This window comes from Odocoileus virginianus, unplaced genomic scaffold (genome assembly GCF_023699985.2).
Source record: "Odocoileus virginianus isolate 20LAN1187 ecotype Illinois unplaced genomic scaffold, Ovbor_1.2 Unplaced_Scaffold_15, whole genome shotgun sequence".
Classification (NCBI taxonomy): domain Eukaryota; kingdom Metazoa; phylum Chordata; class Mammalia; order Artiodactyla; family Cervidae; genus Odocoileus; species Odocoileus virginianus.
In genome coordinates, this window is record NW_027224277.1 from 1,726,015 (window position 1) to 1,745,308 (window position 19,294).

Below are 19,294 nucleotides of genomic sequence, written 5' to 3' on the forward strand. Positions count from 1 at the left end.
CTACTCTGATCCAAATATCTTTCATGTGCAAAAGCATTCTAGCACTCATGGGTATCCTCAGGGACTTCCTGATGGTGATATCTGTTAGGACTTCCACATTTGGGTTTTTCACCATTGCCTTAAATTCCTATTATCTGAAGTTGAAGAAGCAATTTAGTCATCTATTCAGAATTATAACACATTTCTTACCATACTAATTCCACTACTAGAAATTTAACCTTTCAGCTTACTGTATAAAGATGTGTAAGGGGAGGAAAAATAATTTTCCTTCTATCCTTTTAGGTTCTGGGCTGAGATACCCTCTGTAATAAAATAAATATTAACAGAAGAAAAACAAATTTAATTTCATATGTATGGGGCCCCACATCTATGAGAGCCGAAGAAGTGACCAGGGCAGGCAAACTTTGTAGTTTTTAGACTAAGAAAAAATAAATTTGTGAAGAACTGATAAGACAAGTTTGAGCTTGGAGCAGTAAATTAGTAAAGAAGTAACAAGATTTGTTTATATAGCCTTCTCAGCCCTGAATTCCCTGTTTCTGATAAGGATGTCTCTCTACCTTCTGGTATAGGAAAGGCACATTTCACTTGGGAGATTTATTTCCTCCACTTAAGGTGATGAAGGAAGGTCAGAGTGCTTTTCTTGTACCAGCTGTTTTTTAAGTAAATTTAATTCAAAATAGTCAATATGCCAAGTGAAAGTGAAAGTCACTCAGTCATGTCTGACTCTTTGCGACCCCATGGACTATACAGTCCATGGAATTCTCCAGGCCAGAATACTGGAGTGGGTAGCCTTTCCCTTCTCCAGGGGATCTTCCCAACCCAGGAATCAAACCAGGGTCTCCTGCATTGCAGGTGGATTCTTTACCAACTGAGTCACCAGGGAAGCCCCAATATGCCAAAGTGGCCTATTTTGTTGTGGCCTGTCCTGAACTCCATCAGAGGTGTGCATAATAATAATTGCAATACTGCTTATAGATAAAAAACACCCAATATTCATCCTTAGGGTGGACTGATTAAATAAAGGACAGTGTAGTCAGTGGAATACTAATCATTAGAAAGAAAGAGGTATACCTACGTGTACTGATAGGGAACAATCTCTACGCTATTTTTAGTGGAAAACAAGAATAATCAGTATGCTAATGATTATTTTACTATTTTAAATTATTTAATTTTAAAAATATTTTAAAGGTTTATAAAAGAGTATATAAAAGTTTTAAAGCAAAAATAGTATAATTCAATGAATTTGCCTCCCAACTCAAGAGCTGCGTGCATGCATGCTCAGTTGCTTCAGTTGTGCTCAACTCTTTGTGACACTATGGACTGTAATCCTCTGTCCATGGCATTCTCCAAGCAAGAATACTGGAGTGGGTTGCCACGCCCTCCTCCAGGGGATCTTCTGAACCCAGGGATTGAACTCGAGTCTCCTGCAGCTCCTGCATCTCAGACGAAGTCTTTATCACTAAGCCACTGGGGAAGCCCCAACCCAGATACCAAAATCTGCAGATGCTCAAGTATTATATAAAATGGCATAGTATTTGCATATAACCTACATACATCCTCCTGTATACTTTAAATCAGATTACTTATAATACTTATAATACCTTATAATACTGAGGTATTATAAGTTGTGTCCGACTCTTTACGACCGCATGAACCACAGCATGCCAGGCCTCCCTGTCCATCACCAGCTTCCGGAGTTCACCCAAACCCAAACCCATGTCCATTGAGTCGGTGATGCCATCCAATCATCTCATCCTCTGTTGTCCCTTTCTCCTCCTGTTTCCAATCTTTCCCAGCATCAGGGTCTCTTCAAATGAGTCAGCTCTTCGCATCAGGTGGCCAAAGTATTGGAGTTTCAGCTTCAACATCAGTCCTACCAAAGAACACCCAGGACTGATCTCCATTAGGATGGACTAGTTGGATCCAGTACTTATAATACCTAGTACAATGTAAATGCTATGTAAATAGTTGCTGATGCAGCAAACTCAAGTTTTGGTTTTTGGTACTTTTGCAATTTTTTTCCCCCAAATATTTTTGATTTGCAGTTGGTTGAATCCATAGATTCAATCCACAGATATGGAGAGCCAACTATACAGTTCTATGAGTTATGGGGATCTTTTATACTATTATAAAGATAAGGAATTTTTTTTTGTTTCTCCTTTTGCCAATACTACATTGTCTTTATTATTATAACTTTATAATAAATCTTGGTATCTGGTAAGTCTACTGTTCACACCCTGTTCTCCTTTAGAGGGTGTCTTGGTTTCTATTTGGGTTTTTCTTTTTTCACATAAACTTTAGAATCAATGTGTCAATGTCCATGAAAAAGCCTATTCAGATTATTAAAGGAACTACATTGACTCTATAGATTAATTTGGAAAGGACTGATATGTATGCAAGGTGGCACTAGTGGTAAGGAATCCACCTGCCAATGCAGGAGACATAAGAAATGCAGGTTTGATCCCTGGGTTGAGAAGATCCCCTAGAGAAGGAAATGGCAACCCACTCCAGTATTCTTGCCTGGAAAAATCCCATGGACAGAGGAGCCTGGTGGGCCACAGTCCATGGGGTCTCAAAGAGTTGGACACAACTGAGCACATACACACACACACACACACACACACACACACACACACTAGGTTTACAGTACCAAGTCTTCCTATTTATGAACTTTATTTATGAACTTGAGCTATATCTCTACTTATTCCCATCATATGTGATATTGTTTCATAAATTTTAAAATTTTATGCATACAGGACTTACACATATATGTTAAATTAACTTACAAGTTTACCTTATAGGGTTTTGTTTTTGCTATTGTAAATGGCTTTTTAAAAAAAAAAAAAGTTTTTTCTTGTTGAAGTATGACATCCATAGAGAAAAGTACACAACATCGTAAGAGTACAGTTTAATGAATTTTCACAAAATGAACACACTCTTACCAGAAGACAGAACACTAGCAGCTCCACAGAATTCTCCCTAATGCCCTTTTCACAGTTACTTCTTCCTTTCTTCCCCAAAGAAAATCACCATATTGGTTTCAAAAACTGTACACCAGTTTTGTCTGCTTTTGAACTTTCTATTAATGGAATCATATAGGTTGTGCTCTTCTGTGCTACTTCTTTCATTCAAATTATGTTCATGAAATTCACCCATGTTTTGAGGTGTAGTAATCATTTGTACATTCTTGTGGCTGCATAGTATTTCACTATATGAAAAAGCCAAACTTATTTATTCATTCTGTCATTGATAACTATTTGAATTGCTTTCAGCTTGGTGGTATTTAGAGTTGCTAATGAACGCTCTTGTATATGTCTTTTTTTTTAGTATAATTGACCTATAACAATGTTAGCTTCAAGTGTACAATAAATATAGTGATTCAGTATTTCTATACATTACAAAATGGTCACAAGTCTACCTACCATCTGTGACCAAAGTCACTCCAATATTATTAACTATATTCCCCATGCTATATACTTCATCCCTGTGACTCATTTATTTTGTACCTGGAAATTTCTATCTCTGAATCTCTCTCACCTAGTTCACTCATGCCCCTTCCCTCCCCTGCATCTGTTGGCCTTCTGCATGTCTTCTTTGGAAAAAGGCTCATTTTAAAATCATATTGTTTATTTATTTGATGTTGAGTTGTATGACTTCTTTGTATATTTTGGCTATTTAAACCTTTATCAAAATATATTGTTGGCAGACATCTTTTCCCATTCAGTAGGCAGCCTTTTCATTTTGTTGATAGTTTTCTTTACTGTGCAAAAGCTTTTTAGTTTGATGTAGTCCAGTTTGTTAATTTTTGCTTTTGTTTCCCTTGCCAAAGGAGACAGATCCAAAAAGAAAAAGACAAAATACTGCTTAGACCCATGTCAAATAGTGTATTAACGATGTTTTCTTCTAGGAATTTTATGGTTTGAGGTCTTAAAAGTTTTTTCTTAAGTCAGTAGCCCCCTCTAGATGGCCTTATTTCTGTCTGTGATACCACCACTTACCTAGCCCTGACATGCAAAACCTTAGAATCTTATAGAATCAAGACCTATACCACAGTCTTCGCCTTTAAAAGGCATCCACTATAACTCGTATTTTTTCATCATAAAAAGGACAGAATTAAAAGTGTCCCCAAAGAAGGTACATGGTTCAATTTTATCATTTGATGAGGAAGATGAGACCTGAGATCATAGAACTAGTAAGGAACACAGCTGGGGGCCAAGTTTAACTTCAAATTTAATGCTAATTTTTCTGTTGCCACTAGATGTGAGCAATTCAAGGGCAGGGGCCATCTTGCCTCCATCATTGTTGCTTTGCTTCTCACAGAGTTTCAGACACATAGTAGGTGCTTAAATGTGTTGAAACTGAACTCCACACTCTAATTCAGATGTTCCCCTGATGTTTAGACTGGTGCTGTAACCTCAAAGTCTCCTTTCCTTCAAGCTTTGCTTCTTCTGATTCAGCACCACTGAAGAAGTGCACATGAACTGAGCACACATCATCACGCTTCTCAGAAACTGTCGGAGGTTCCCTCTTGCAAAAATTCAAGCCGGGGGAAAGCCCCAATCACCTCCTCAGACTTGCCTCACCCTCCTTCAGATGGAAAGGCCCTCTGTCTCTGCCTGAGAGGCCTGACCGCCTGATCCAGGACCACCTCTCCGAAGAATCTTCCTGACTCCTCTAGGGTCTGTCCCTTTCATTCTGCCCTCACCAGTGGCGTGCTGTTACCCTTGCTCCCTAACGAGACTCAAAGGACTCGAGGGCAGGGAATGATTCCAAGTCAGTCTGAATCTCCAATCCTTAACACACACTAGAAAATCAACAAATATTTACTTAGATTGGGTTGGCCAAAACATTCGTTCCGTTTTTTTCATAAGGCATTACGAAAAACCTGAACAAATATTTTGGCCATCCCAATAATTATGCCAGTTAAACACAAACTTGTCTCAAGTAAACATACACACATTTCAAGTACTCCTTTTTTTGGCCACAAGGCTTATGGGATCTTTGTTGTCCAGCCAGGGACTGATCCCAAGTCCACAGCAGTGAAAGTGCTAAGTCCTAACCACTGGACTGCCAGCGAACTCCCTCAAGTGCTCTTTTCTTTTTTTCCAGTTCAAACTCTTTTCCCTTATTAAAGTCCAAGGTACATTACATGGTTTGGTATTCAACAAAGGGAAACTTGTTCAAATAAGGTAATTTGTTATCATCAGTATTTCTAGCTGACTGTTGATAATCAAGTAGCACTGTCAATAAATCCGTGGGAAGCCCAACCATGAGGTCTACACTTTGTGGAGGCCCGGTTCCTCTGGACTGGAGATTCCCAATTCATTTAAAGTTGGTTTAAGTTCCTGGATGACACAGGGATAGATTTCCTTATGAGGTCCTGCTTTGCTCTTAATGATCTCTATGATGTGAACTGTACTAGCAAAATCATTTAAGCATAGGTATGCTCACAAACCAGCAACAGTGATTTTGGGTTCTGGAACCAGATCATAGCCAACAAGTATATTCTTCCCTTTATGCAATTCTTGAGCACCAATACCTGATGTATTAAAATATGTCACCCAGGGAGTATCCCATTCCTCATCTGTCTCCTGTGACCCGTGGGAGTAGCAGTGAATTGACTGGATAGTGGTGGCAGGGGAGGGTGCAGGAGCCCTCGAGGGCTGGTCCCAGAGATCGCAGCTGCGGCTACTGGGCGGCAGCAAACAGCTTCTTCTATCACGATGGTGTGACAACGGCTGCCCACAGGCTAAGGCTGAGCTCAAGTACTCTTTTGAACATTGAACATTATGCCTATATTAGGAAATACAATCTTTTTCTTCCACATGTTATTGACTATGTACCTCCTTCATTTTGGGACAAACCCTAGGTTTGTTATTTATTTTTGGTGGCCTTTTTATTTGTTGGTTGCCTTGTTGGTTGATTGGTTTGCTAAAAGTCAACATTGTATACGATGAAGCACTGAGTGTGGGAGGTTTGTTTTTTCAATTTGATTGAGTTGTAATAGACATATATCTGTGTGTGAGTTGAAGGTGTCTAAGGATCCTACTTTGCCAACAAAGGTCTGGTCAAAGCTATGGTTTTTCCAGTGGTCATGTATGGATGTGAGAGTTGGACTGTGAAGAAAGGTGAGCATGGAAGAATTGATGCTTTTGAACTGTGGTGTTGGAGAAGACTCTTGAGAGTCCCTTGGACTGCAAGGAGATCCAGCCAGTCCATCCTAAAGGAGATCAGTCCTGGGTGTTCATTGGAAGGACCAATGCTGAAGCTGAAACTCCAGTACTTTGGCCACCTAATGCAAAGAGTTGACTCATTGGAAAAGACCCTGATGCTGGGAAAGACTGAAGGCAGGAGGAGAAGGGGACGACAGAGGATGAGATGGCTGGATTGGCATCACCGACTCGATGGGCATGAGTTTGAGTAAACTCCGGGAGTTGGTGATGGACAGGGAGGCCTGGCGTGCTGTAGTCCATGGGGTCGCAGAGTCAGACATGACTGAGAGACTGAACTGAACTGAAGGATCTTACTTCTGTGTGGAATCTTAAAAAACCAAAATCATAGAAAATATATAATAGATCATATTTGTGGTTATCAGTGGTGAAGCATTAGTTTTTTAGTCTGAAACCCTAAATCTGTTAGGGATTCCCTGATAGCTCAGTTGGTAAAGAATCCACCTGCAATGCGGGAGACCTGGGTTCAATCCCTGGGTTGGGAAGATCCCCTGGAGAAGGGAAAGGCTACCCACTCCAGTATTCTGGCTTGGAGAATTCCATGGACTGTATAGTCCATGGGGTTGCAAAGAGTTGGACACGACTGAGCGACTTTCACTTTCAACACTGACCCTGGTGAGTGTAGCCAGCTTCTTACACTAGTGAACACTGGTTTCTTCTTTTTTAAAAATTTAGTTAAAATTAACATAACATAAAATTCATTGTTTTAACCATTTTATCATGTATAATTCATTGTTATTTAGTGCATTCACAGTGTTGTGCAACCACCACTTCCACCAAAACATTTTCATCACCCCAAAAGGAAACCTCACACCCTTTAGCAGTCACTACCTTCCCCCCTTCCCCATTCCCTTCTGCTCCCTACCCGAACATCTGCTCTCTGTCTCCATGGATTGGCCTATTCTGGGTATTTAATATAAATGGAATCACTCAATTCATGACCTTTTGTATCTGTTTTAAGTAGCATATTTTTTGAGGCTCATCCATGTTCTACTATGTATCTATTATCTCATTCCTTTTTAAAGCTGAAAGTATTCCATTGTATGGATAGACCACATTTTTTTCCCACATTTAGTGTATCCGTTCATCAGCTGATAGATGTTTGGGTTGTTTCTTTTGGGTTGTTCACCTTTTGACTCTGTGAAGAGTGCTGCTATAAATATTTGGCTTCTTTCTGTTTAAAAATAGGGATTAAAACAAACAAACAAACAAAAAAAAAAAACACCCTGGCCTGGCTGTTGCAAGGACTATTGTGAAACCAAATGAGAGCATGTAAGAGAGCACCTTCTCAGCTGCCTGGCCCCGTGCCCGTGTGTTGCAGGAATGGCTGGTGGTGGAGCCTGTGGCTATAGCTATGCCATGGGCAGGAGCATCTGTGCTGGCCTCAGGGAGAGAGACAGGGGTCCTGAGACTTTGGCCTTCCGCTGCGCCACCTTGTCATCCATCCAATGCCCGGCGCTGGGTCTGGCAGAGACCAGCTGCTCGCAACTGAAGCTAGACATCCCTTTGCAGTCGTTTCAGATAAAGCAATCCTGGGCAAAGGGGCCAGCAGTGTACGAGGACAATGACTTGCTTCAGGGATCTGAGTCATAGTTTGATCTTGCCACCACTGGGCCTGAGTTATTCATCAGTGAGTGGAGTAACATCTGAGCAGACCTTCTGGGCGGGGGCATCTCGACAGGTAGGCTAGGCAGTGAGAGACTAGGGTTGTTGAGAAACTCCTCAGTGCTCTACGCTAGTGCAGAGCAGAGAGTGACCTTCATTTCCTCCATCCTGGCCGAGTGCCCTTTCTCTCCTGAGCTGGGGACACCAAGACAAGCCAAGAAAATCATCCCCTGAACACACGAAGCTAGAAGGTATCCGTAAAGCGCATCATTTTAAAAACTGTCTCAATTGCTATGGTGTGAAGTGCGGAGTGCAACGGGGGAATATGCACACAGTGTTACTGTAGGGAATCCTCTGGCCATCCAGGGGTTAGGGCTCCATGCTCTCACTGCTGAGGGCTGGGCTTTGATCCCTCAGGTCGGGGAACGAAGATCCCACCAGCCACACGACATCCGCACAGTCGACAGGATATACCCAGTGTGAGGTCAGAGGCTTCCTCCCCATCCTCTAGAGGGTAACACAAGCCACATGGCTCACCTCTCTGCTCACGCTCCCCCCAGACTGCAGACAGAAAGAGGGCCCCGGGGGCCAGAGCCATGGAGCCCCGGGCCCTTGTTGAGAGCGGGGGCTCTCCTGCCTCACTTCCACACACCAGTTTCGGCCGCAGTGAATCCGTACCGTGTGTCCATCAGCATCTTAATGATGACAGCTCTCCTCCTTGGCTGCTGGACACAGTGTCCTTGTGGATTCTGCCATGCCTCCTGACACTCTTCTAATTCTTTGCCAGCCTCTTTGATGGCACCTTCCTTTTTCCTGTTACTGGCATATTTTCTTTTTCTGACCATCTCCAAGGTGGAGATATTTCACAAGGTGTCCCCCATGTCTCCATGCTTCCCCTGTACTCTTTTTGGGTGACTGTCCACTTCCTTGATCTCAACAACCACTTCTAACTGATGAATTTTAAATCCACAGCTCCCCTGCTGATCCTCTCTGAGAGAGGTGCTTCTCTCTTTTTGGCCACACTGCGCATAGCATGCGAGATCTTAGTTCCCCGACCAGGTATCAAACCCATACTCCCTGCGGAGGAAGCACTGAGTCTTAACCACTGGACTGCCAGGTAAGCCCCCAACAAGGTATTTCTGATCACCCTGTGAGCCTTCTACATGCTCACTCAAACCCAATCTCTTACCCCTAAAACCAGCTTCTCTTATTGCTGCAGTGACATCATGAGGCTTTAAATACTTAGTACTTAATAATAGCTTAATAGCTGTGTCAATTGTTTCAGTTCTACCTCTGATGTACCTCTCATCTTCCCTGCACCTTCACCATCCAGACATAGATCCATCCATCACTCACTGGACCATAGACGCTGACATTATATCATTCAATAAAGAGAGTTGGGATAATTAGCTAATTACAGGGCAAATTAACGTATGTGAGTCAGTTTGGAGCAAACATGTTAGAGAAGTGTGGTCGAGCTGCCTATTTGAGAAAGTTGGAAGATGTTACCAAAACTTTATCAAGATGTTACTGGCACTTCATCTTCTGATTCCATATCATATTTCCTGCTTTTATTCCCCTGAAATGAGCACAGGTGGATAATGGGAAAAGGAAGAATAACCTTATTTAGGTTAATGGGTTTATATACATAGGTGATACACAAATGTGTTATTAGTATACAAAAGTTCTGTAAGAAACAAAAACCAGGTTGTTTTTGTACAAAAAACAAGAAAAGGGCTGGTGGGGAGGGAGAGGACTGACACAAAGGGGCATGAGGGGCCTTTGGGAGGAGGTGACAGAAATACTCTGTGTCTTGATTTTGGTGGTGGTAACGTATCTGTGTGTTTTTGTCAAGACTCATAGAATCGTATACCCGTTCAGATGAATTTTACTGTATATAAGTCTGGTTTTGGGCTTCTCAGCAGTAAGTCTTTTTGACTCAGCGGTAAAGAATACGCCTGCTAACGCAGAGACACGAGTTTGAAGCCTGAGTCGGGAAGATCCCCTGGGGAAGGAAATGGCAACCCACTCTTATTCTTGCCTTGGAAATCCTCATGGACAGAGGAGCCTGGCAGGCTACAGTCCTTGGGGTCACAAAGAGCTGGCTACAACTTAGCGACTAAACCACAACCACAAATCTGACTTTAGTGGCAAGTGTTACATACAATAGAAGTTTCAAGAGTAGTCAAGCAAGCCCCCTTTCAGCGGTCACATCCCCAGCCCAATCTCCCCAACTCTTCTTCTCTGACAAGAGAGAACCACTATTCACAGTCTGGCTCATTTCCTTCTAAGCCGTCTTTCCACCCCCAATTTTGCCCCACATATGCTTTTTTTTAATTGAGATATAATTGACATATTACATGTGCTGGCTTTAAGTATATAACAATGATTTGATATATGTATACACTGTGAAATGATTACCACGATAAGTTTAGTTAACATCCATCACCACAGATAGCTATAATTATTTTCCCTGTAACGAGAACTTTTAAAATTTATTTTCTTAGCAACTTTCAAATACATAATACAGTATTGTTAACTCTTGTCACCATGCTGTACATTACATCCTCAGGACTTATTTATCTTATAATTCGAAATTTGAATCTTTTGACCACCCTTACCTACATCACACTCTCCCCTACTCCCATTCGCTGTCTCTGCAACCACTCAATTGTTCTCTGTATCTATGAGTTTCTTTTCGTTTGTTTTAGATTCCATGAGATCATACAATATTTGTCTTTCTATATCTTTTTCACTTAGCACAATGCCTTCTAGGTCCATCCACATTGTCACAAATGATATGATTTCCTTCCTTTTATGATTGAATAATATTCCATTATAATCATGTATTATATATAATATGTTGTAATGTATTTATATTATAGTGTAATATATTATACATATTAATATGTATGTAGGTATATAAATATATATATATTTCATCCATTTATCCATGATGGACACTAGGTTGTTTCTGTATCTGTACTTTTCTTTTTCTACTTAACAATATAGCTTAGAAATGGCTCCGTATCAATTCATAGAGATATTCCTTATTTTCTTATACAGATTCATAGGGTTCCACTGTGGGGATCTAACATAGGTTATTAGACCAGTGTCCTTCCTGTTTAGATTATTTCCTATAATTCTTCCTATTTAGAGTATTACCAGTATTTTGAAATTAGCAACTGTTCCCCAATGTTCTCAGGCAGGCATGTTTTAGAGGGCAGGGAGAGCAGGTACTTTGAGGTCATCCTATGACGTGGCCTTATGCTGCTAGAAGCCATGCTAGCGCTTGGGCAAAGTCATGCGAGCCGGGCATCCTGCAGCTCTCAACACACACACCCCCACAGCATGTATACCCACCCCTCACCCCCACACACTCACTCTCATTTAGGGCCTTAGTCTACCCTAGCGCCATCAGATCCACATGCAAACTCTTTTCTCCTTTGGAAATCTTGCGGGTAAGTCTTAAATGGGGCAGTGTGTAGCCCTGAGGGCCAAATCCTGGCACAAACCCCCAGGCAGGGGCCTGCTAAGGAGGATACTGGCCACACAGTGAACTTGTGGGAATGAGGCCCAGCAAAGCCCCCCTTGTCTGCGACCACACCCTTCTTTGCAGTTTCCCAGGCCAGCGACACATCTAGAAACACACCAAGCGGCTTCCCAGTGTCAGCCCACAAGACAGACTCGAGGTCTAAATGGGGTAAGAGAAGCCCTGCAAACTATAAGTAGCCCGCCCCGCCGGCACCACGAGCACACACCCCGGGTCTGTGCCGCAGAGCGCTCTCCAGGTGCTAGTGCGGGCCTGCGCCAGCTGCTCCGTCTCGCCTCTCTCCACGTCCCCAAAAGGGGGATGAGCTTACTGTGACAACACTGAATGCCAGGCCCTTGTCAATTTTTCCGCCAGCCCTTCCTGTTGTGTCAAGGAGAACACCTCTGTCTGACGCTACCAAATGCTTAACAGCTTGTGGAAGCTTAGAGTCTTCGGATCAACTAAAGCCTAGCTAGTATTTATTAACAATCATGTCATTCATTTGCCTTTGTTGTGTTTGTCTTTATAGTTACCTTATATTTTTGGCAAGGTATATTGCCTTTTCCATTTGTGATAGTGGTATAAAGCTTTCTTTTTATATGTATTTATTTCAGTTAAAAAAAAAAGTGAGTCCTTTAATGGCTATATATCACAGCAAGAGGAAGCAAAAAGAAAAATAAAGGAACAGAGTGAACTGGTGAATACATCTCACAGAACAGCCTTTGCCTTCTCTCCAGCTATGGAGCCAAGGAAGCAACTTCTGCTTCCAACACTGCAAAGAATTTTCATGTATCCTTTGCTCAGATTCACCAATTATTATTTGTTTCATTTTCTTTCTTCCTTTTTATATGTGTGCATAAATGTATGATATATGGGATACAAAAATGCACATATTTGCATTTATGTACATGTACACACACACACTTTTGCAAAACTATATGAAAGTGTATTAGACACATTATATTCCTTCATCCCTAAACACGTCAGTGCGTCTTTCCTAAAAGCAAGCACATCTTACACAGCACCACTGTCGGGATCAAGAAATTTAACACTAATATAACTCTATTGTTGGGATATTCAATTCCACAGCCAGCCATTCAAATCCATATTCAAATTTCACCTATTTCCAATAAGAGCCTATAAAGCAAATTTTTTTTTTCCTGGCCCAGGACCCAAGTCAGCTCATCACATTGCATTTAAGTTTCCATGTCATCTCTCCTTCCATCTGCAGCTGTCTTTCATGACCTTGACATTTTTGAAGAATTCATACCATTTACTTTGAGATGATCCCTGGATTTGGGTTTTGATTTCCAACATTGTTGACCCTCTTATGGAGAATGACATCAACTGCAAATCCCACAAACAGACCTAAACTTCTAAGTTCAGAGAAGAAGTGGAGGGGAATTCCCTGGTGGCCCAGTGGTTAGGACTCCAAGCTTTCACTGCAGGGGGCATGGGTTCAATCCCTGGTTGGGGAACTAAGATCCCACAAGCCCCTCAGCACAGACAGAAAAAAAGAGTGGAGGAAAGGAGAAAGTACTGTGGGGATGCAGAAGAGAGGAAGAATAAAGCGAGAAGCTTCCACCCAAGCATGAGAAAGCCAGCCCTGCAGTTCTGTGCTTGGAGACTTGCACTTGATTGCAAAGCTCTTCTGGCTTTGGGCTGTTGCTTCGGGCCTGCGAGAAATGGTTGCACAAGGCAAAGATTTTGACAGGAGGAAACATTCTGGCTGGGGGTCAGGCCCTAGGTTCATTCCCAAGGGCTCCCCTCTCCCAGGTCTGTAGAAGGGGGGGGAAGCTGGTCCTCCTCCACCAGCACCGCTGGCTGAGCAGTCACACATCTGCATGTGGAGCACCTGGGCTCAGACCTCCCGGAGTCTGACCATCGCCACTGGGCCCGGGGAGTGGCACTGCCTAGGTCAGGGGGCCTGTGGGAAGATGCTGTCTCATTCCTTTTCAATTTCTCAGGGTCTCCTTGGTGAATGGAAGGTAACTGTGAAGATCTGTTCATCAATATTTGGGGCTCCCATAGGGCACTTGATCACTGCACCTCTGTGTCCAGGGTCCTTTGCCGCAGGTGGACACAGTGGTGCTGGTTCGCTGGCTCTGTACCCCACCCTGCAGAATGCACCTACTCTAGGAATGCAAGGGTGGCCACATCCTCACCAGCCCAGCTTGCCCACCTGGGCTCCCAGAGCCAGCCCCAGAGCTTTCACCTGAGCCCTGAAGCAGCTCTGGGCTTCCCCAGGGGGCCTGGAGCTGAGGGTCCAGGGGATCCTCATCAACTAGGTTAGGGGAAGCAGAGCCATGATGGGCAATGGCCATTGTCTGGCGCCCTCCTGGAGGACGGTTGGACAAGGGCTAAGTATTAAAAACTGGCAACTCTTCCTTGATCTGGATGCCTCCCCCAGCTCAAGCTGACTCTGCGCCCTCTTGCCCTCTCTGCCGGCTGGAGCCACAGCAGCAGCAGCACCCCCATCGCAGCGCCCCGAGAAGACCAAACAGTCCTGCTCGCCTGCTTGCCCAGATGCAGCCATCCCAGGGAACCAGGTATAAGCTCCCAGCTCCCCCGGTCCTGCGCTGCCCCGAAAGGGGACTGTGGGGCACTGAGAACTTTTCCACCTCCCCATACGCTCCTTCTTAAACCAAGAAACTCCCTGTTTGGGGCTGAAAGTGCATTTCCCGAAGAAACCTCTTTTACTCTACATTCACAGGCACACAGGTGAGAATCATTTATCCTGATGGTGTAGTCTAGCAACTTCAGATGAAATTTCCCCTCTATCTGATAAGCCCTCTTTATCTTAGAGATGATGATGGTGCAGAATAGGGGTGGCTGGGCAAACAATGGCAGATGCTCCCAAGACCAGCCTGCTTCTTGCACAGCAGTGGGAGACACCACAGGAGGGCTGGGGCAGCCTGGGGGTTCCCCCAAAGTGTGACTGTGGCAGAACTGCCAGTGTCCTGCCCAGATCCCCGAGCTGGGGTGTGCCCAGATCCTCCAGCCTTAGGGTGTTGGCTATTAACTGCTCACCCCTACATCCTCCTCCCGGCCTTGGCTGACCACTATTGCTTTATCTGGAGATGCCCCAGATAAAGAGGCCCTCCGTGGCCAATGACTGCTCAGCTCTGTGGGAGTGTAACAGCCTGGCTCCCTTGCCTCTGGGTGCGTGTGGGAGGGCAACCTCTGTGACACATTTCACAGTCTAGAGCTCCCCTGGGCCCAGGCTGAGGCGATGCTCCACCTGAGCCCATGTCTCTCATTGGCTCACCCCCTGCCCTAGCCTCCATCCCTCATCACCTTACAAATTTCTTCTGAGACCTTTCTCTCGGTAAACCCCCTGCACGACAATCACCCTCTCAAATCCTGCTTCTGGAAAGCTCATCCAATAATACTGTCCTGCCCCATACCAGTCTTAGAGACAGATACGTAAGAATAAGTTCCACAGCCAAATAAGTGGGAGTAACTGCAAATTCTGTTCCATTTCTAAAGGATTAAAATGCATATTAAAGGTTCAGAGAGATCTTGCAATAAAGAAACCTGCTCAATTCTGTTACTACTTACTTCTGCACATCCAAGCCAGTCAGATTAAAACTAAGTAGATTGGGAGTGGGAAAGGGATATTAGGAAGAATCACTGATCAAGAATATTCTAAGGCTAAGTCTACTCTGAGGCTGGCTCTGGGGTTTGGGTTCAGTTCAGTGTAACCATGGGGAAGCTCCCAGAGCAGTAGTCACCCAAGCCCAAGCTTAGACACAAACGACAAGACTAGGGTCAGCTCGAACCCCAGGGCCTGGGTGCAGAAGCCAGGCTGGCTTGACTGCTGACTGCGAGCTGTGACTCCTGTCCCCCGTTCTATGCAAGGACCACATGGGATGACCACCTCCCCTCCTCTCACTGCCAGCTGGGAAGAGTACTGTCTGACGAAGGAAAATGTCTGGCTTTTTATCTTAACTGAAGATGTTCCAAAGCCAAATCCTGTCTAGGAGATTGGTTTGCCAAAGTTCATCTTTTCTCTTCTCCAAAAGGGTGTGAGGGAAATTATTCTCTATCAACAACATGGGTTGGCAGGTCCACAGTGATGGGGAAAACATGAGATCAACATAAGCACGGCAGAACTGGAAGATCAGACGATCACGAAAGGCAGGGGAGGCAAGACGGAACCAGTCTCCTTTCCACTGACTGTCCCTGTTCCTGCCTCAGGCAACGCTGAGGAGCCAGTGTGCGATCCTGAGCCGTCACAGTCCTCTTTCAAGGCCCTTCATGTCCTTTCCACTCTGGGCGCTTCCGACTGATTGGAGGAAGTGCACTGCCTGGAGCATGTAGGGTCCAGCTGGATGAGTGGTGATCCCAAGTGCCTAAGGCCCTCCTTCCAACAGGCTCAAGGCTTCCCAGAGCATCTGAGTGAGGCAGCTGGCTTTTCCACCCAACCTCTAAGGCTACCCTGAAAACTTCTAACACTGAACCTCCAAATTGCTAACAAAAAGCCAACACACAATGAAAAGAGGAATCTGAAATGCCTGATTATCTGAGTATATAATTCCACTTAAGATGATAAAGTCACATAAGAAACCTGCTTGAACAAGCCAGTTTAAACTTAACCAATAGTTGAGATGTCTCCAGATATGAAAAAGCCACAGAAACCAGTGGCTTGGATATAGGTCTAGAAAGAAATAAAATAGGGATTTCCATGGTGGTTCAGTGTCTAAGACTCCACTTTCCAATGCAGGAGACTTGGGTTTGATCCCTGGCTGGGGAACTAAGATCCCAAATACCTTGGGGCAACTACTGAGCCCACACACTCTGGAGCCTACGTGCCACAACTAGAGAGCCCATGCACTGCAACAAAGACTCAGCACAGCCAAAATTTTTTTTAAAAAGAAAGAAAATAGAAAGGAACTTGATCAGAACACCAGCCTGTGGTGACTGGTGCCCTAGCACAGTGAGCTTGAGTAGGACTGGAGCCTGAGTTTTGTAGATACTGAGTGATTAATGGCCTAGAGTAATCCTTGCAAAAGCCTAAGACCAAGAAGGTGGGAGTACGGGAAGGTATCTGTGGTGTGTTCACGGAAGGCTGTGTGCTTCTGAGTGGACTTGCAGTATAGACAACAAGGCTGTGCGCGCTTGGGGAGACTGAGGTGTGACCAGAGTGCCACAGCTAAGACCTGATGCAACCAAATAAATAAAGCCATGTGAGCACAAAGGGACATCCAGTGTGGACCCCGAGTCTGTGCGGGTGTCTGAGGAAAGTGGTGATGTGGACAAAGAAGGCCCGAGAGGACTTATGCAGTACATACGAGGGTGTGTGTGCTCCAGACAACAGGTGGCACGGAAGCAGAAAGCCGTTCGTTCCAAGGACTTCCCTGGCGGTCTAACCGTTGACTCCGCACTTCCACTGCAGAGGGCACAGGGGTTCAGTCTTTGGTTGGGAAACCAAGATCCCACATGCCTGGAGGTACAAAGAAAGCTGTTTGCTCCCAAGACGATCTGTGGTGTGGACAGAGATGTGCCAACATGCGTCCCTGTGTGATATGGGCATAAAAGATGGCGTGTCCCTGAGGAGACTTTCTGTGTAGACAGAAAGCCACGTGTACCTCAGGGACTTGTGATGTGGACACTGAGGCTGTGTGTCTCTGAGGAAACTTGTGGTGAGACAAAAAAGGCTGTGTGTGTGAGAGGACTAGTGATGCAGACACAGGTGTGTACCCAGTTGGAATTGTGGTGCAGGTACAGGAGACTGTGAGTACCTGAGGAGAACTCTGGTGTGGTCACAGAAAGCTGTGTGCACCCAGGAGACCTTAGGTTTGGGCAAAGTAGGCTGCAGTGCTTGGGCAAAGAAGCCTGGCATACTGCATTCCATAGGGTTGCAAAGAGTCAGACACAACTGAGCGACTGAACTGAACTGAAAGTAGGCTGTGTGTGACCCAGAGGACATGTAATGGAGACACAGAAGACTTGTGTACCTCAGAACTGTGTGAACACAGCAGGCTGCCTGTGCCCAAAACAATTTCTGTGTTGGACAAGAAGGCTGTGTGTACAGGAGGTTAGTAGGTAGAGTTTCTAAGTATCTGAGGTGACTTGTGGGGTCGACATAGAAGGCTCTGGATACCTGAGACGGTGACATCCACGCTGTGTAACACAGCAAGCTGTGTTAGCCCCAGGGGACTTGTATGCCATGGAAGGCTGTCTGTGCCCAAAGGGAGAAGTGGTGAGGAAGCCAAAGCTGTGAGGGGGCTTGTGGTGCTGACGGAGAAGGCTGTGTATACCCAGGTATCATGGTATGGATACAGGTCTAATAAAAATAATACAGATAATAACAAATTTTGGTGAGAAGGTGAAGAACCCTTGCATACTGCTGGCAGGAAAGTAAACTAGTGTAGCCACTTTGGAAAACAATCTGACAGTTCCTCATAATGTTAATCATGGAGTCACCAGATGACTCATATACTCAGGGAAAATGAAAACATATGTCCACAGAAAAACTTCCACCTAAAGGAAATCAGTCCTGAATACTCATTGGAAGGACTGGAGGAGAAGCTGAAGCTCCAATACTTTGGCCACCTGATGTGAAGAACTGACTCATTGGAAAAGACTCTGATGCTGGGAAAGACTGAAGGCAGGAGAAGAGGGGGACGACAGAGGATGAGATGGTTGGGTGGCATCACTGATCGATGGAGATGAGTTTGAGCAAGTTCTGGGAGTTGGTGATAGACAGGGAAGCCTGGTGTGGTGCAGTCCATGGGGTTGTAAAGAGTCGGACACGACTGAGTGACTAAACTGAACTGAAATATTCACAGAAGCATCATTTATAATAACCCAAAAGCAGAAACAACCCAAATATCCATCACCTGATAAATGGATGAATGAAATGTGGTATACCCATATTTGAAATATTATTCACCCATAAAAAGAAATGGGATTCAGATATGTCCTACAACACATATAAACCTTGAAAATGTCATATTAAGTGAAAGAAGCCAATCACAAAAGACACAGTTCAGTTCAGTTCAGTTGCTCAAGTCGTGTCTGACTCTTTGTGACCCCATGAATTGCAGCACGCCAGGCCTCCCTGTCCATCACCAACTCCCAGAGTTTACTCAAACTCATGTCCATCAAGTCAGTGATGCCATCCAGCCATCTCATCCTCTGTTGTCCCCTTCTCCTCCTGCCCCCAATCCCTCCCAGCATCAGGGTCTTTTCCAATGAGTCAACTCTTTGCATCAGGTGGCCAAAGTACTAGAGTTTCAGCTTCAGCATCAGTCCTTCCAATGAACACTCAGGACTGATCTCCTTTAGGATGGACTGGCTGGATCTCCTTGCAGTCCAAGGGACTCTCAAGAGTCTTCTCCAACACCACAGTTCAAAAGCATCAATTCTTCGGTGCTCAGCTTTCTTCACAGTCCAATTCTCACATCCATACATGACCACTGGAAAAACCATAGCCTTGACTAGACGGACCTTTGTTGGCAAAGTAATGTCTCTGCTTTTTAATATGCTGTCTAGGTTGGTCATAACTTTACCTTCCAAGGAGTAAGCGTCTTTTAATTTCATGGCTGCAATCACCATCTGCAGTGATTTTGGAGCCCCCCAAAATAAAGTCTGACACTGTTTCCATGGTTTCTCCATCTATTACCCATGAAGTGATGGGACCAGATGCCATGATCTTAGTTTTTTGAATGTTGAGCTTTAAGCCAACTTTTTCACTCTTCTCTTTCACTTTCATCAAGAGGCTTTTTAGTTCCTCTTCACTTTCTGCCATAAGGGTGGTGTCATCTGTATATCTGAGGTTATTGATATTTCTCCTGGCAATCTTGATTCCAGCTTGTGCTTCCTCCAGCCCAGCATTTCTCATGATGTACTCTGCATATAAGTTAAATAAGCAGGGTGACAGTATACAACCTTGACGTACTCCTTTTCCTATTTGGAACCA